Below are 2,181 nucleotides of genomic sequence, written 5' to 3'. Positions count from 1 at the left end.
TCAGCAACGCCTTCCTTCAACCAACGTCTGAGTAGTCAAAGTGTAAATATAATTTTATTATTACATATTGTTTGATTTTATTCAAACATTCGATGGTGGAGTGTTATCCATACACGCTATTCACTATGAATTTGCATTAATAAGATACCTAAACATTATTTGGAAAATGTCATTTCCTAGATTATAATTTTATTTGTACCAACAGGAGGCACTCTTTCACGTGTCAAAATCATCTCTGTTGAATCATGTCAGAGTGCAAAATGTCTTGGTGCAGCATCAGTTGTAACAACTGTTGTTGTTCTTTGACAAATCTTTAGCGGTCACGTCTTGCTCGACTGGGGGTGCTGTCCTGGGGGTGTCCTGGCCAGAGCCCTTTTGCCAGCCCTGTTCCTTATTAGGCTATAACACAACCATGTTTTTCCACATCTAAGGTCCCATAAATGAAATGGATGGTTATGTAAAAATGTTTTACTGCAAAAGTGGTTAAATTGATACGTATTGTGACACACTCCCTAAAATCAAACAATGCACAATAATGCCTGGCTGTAGGTGGGGGTGGGCCAATCTCATGTAACCCAATATTGCAAGATATTGCTAAAATTTGGAATACAAGTAGACAATTGTCTGCCTACATACAAATCACATTTTATTGGTCACATGCGCCGGATACAACAGGTGTAGACTTTACAGTGAAATGCTTACTTACGAGTCCATTTCGAACAATCTAGAGTTAAAAAGTAAGACAAATATTTGCTAAATATAAAAGGAAATAGTAACACAATAAAAACAATAACGATGCCAGTGGTGGAAAAGGTACCGAATTGTCATACTTGAGTAAAAGTAAAGATACCTTCATAGAAAATAACTCAAGTAAAAGTGAAAGTCACCCATTTCTTTTTTTAAACTAGGCAAGTCAGTTAAGAACAAATTCTTATTTACAATGACGGCCTGCCCCAGCCAAACCCTCCCCTAACCTGGACGGCGCTGGGCCAATTGTGCTGCGCTAAAATACTACTTGAGTAAAAGTCTATAAGTATTTGGTTTTAAATATACATAAGTATCAAAAATAAATGTAATTTCTAAAATATACTTAACTATCAAAAGTAAAAGTAGAACTAATTTCAAATTCCTTATATAAATCTTTTTAGGGATAGGGGGCAGCATTTTCACTTTTGGATGAATAGCGTGCCCAAACTGAACTGCCTCCTACTCTGTCCCAGATGCTAATATATGCATATTATTATTAGTATTGGATAGAAAACACTCTGAAGTTTCTAAAACTGTTTGAATGATGTCTGTGAGTATAACAGAACTCATATGGCAGACAAAAACCTGAGAAGAAATCCAAACAGGAAGTGAGAAATCGATTTTCAAAACGGTGCCTATTGAAATCCCTGTTAGTTATGGATGTGCATGCACTTCCTAGGGCTTCCACTAGATGTCACCGTCTTTAGATACTGGTTTTAGGATTCTACTATAAAGGAGGGGCTCATAGGAGATATTTTAGTGAGTGGTCTGGCAGAGAGCCTCGGTCTCATGATGCGCGGTCACGAGAGAGTATGCTCTCGTTCCAATGCTTTTCTTCAGACAATAAAATTCTCCGGTTGGAACCTTATTGATGATTAATGTTAAAAACATCCTAAATATTGATTGCATACATCATTTGACTTGTTTCTACGACCTGTAACGGAACTTTTTGAGTTTTTGTCTGGAGGAAGTGCTCGTGCCTCATGAAGATGGATTACTGGGCTGAACATGCTAACAACAAGTGGCTAAATGATGGGCTTTATGGAACTTTATGGAACAAATCAGTCATTTATTGTCGAACTGGGATTCCTGGGAGTGCCTTCTGATGAAGATCATCAAAGGTAAGTTAATATTTATAGTGTTTTTTGTAGCTTCTGTTGACGCCAAAATGGCGGCTATTTCTTTGTCTGTTTTGGGTTCTGAGCGCCGTTCTCAGATTATTATTTTTCCGTAAAGTTTTTTTGAAATCTGACACAGCGGTTGCATAGAGGATAAGTCTATCTTTAATTCTGTGAATAACACTTGCATCTTTATAAATGTTTATTATGAGTATTTCTGCAAAATCACCGGATGTTTTGGAATCAAAACATTACTGCATGTAACGCGCCAATGTAAACTGAGATTTTTGGATATAAATATGCACATTATCGAACA

This window comes from Salvelinus namaycush, chromosome 25 (genome assembly GCF_016432855.1).
Source record: "Salvelinus namaycush isolate Seneca chromosome 25, SaNama_1.0, whole genome shotgun sequence".
Classification (NCBI taxonomy): domain Eukaryota; kingdom Metazoa; phylum Chordata; class Actinopteri; order Salmoniformes; family Salmonidae; genus Salvelinus; species Salvelinus namaycush.
The sequence above is the reverse complement of the archived record's forward strand: the minus strand, read 5'-3'. Positions refer to the sequence as shown.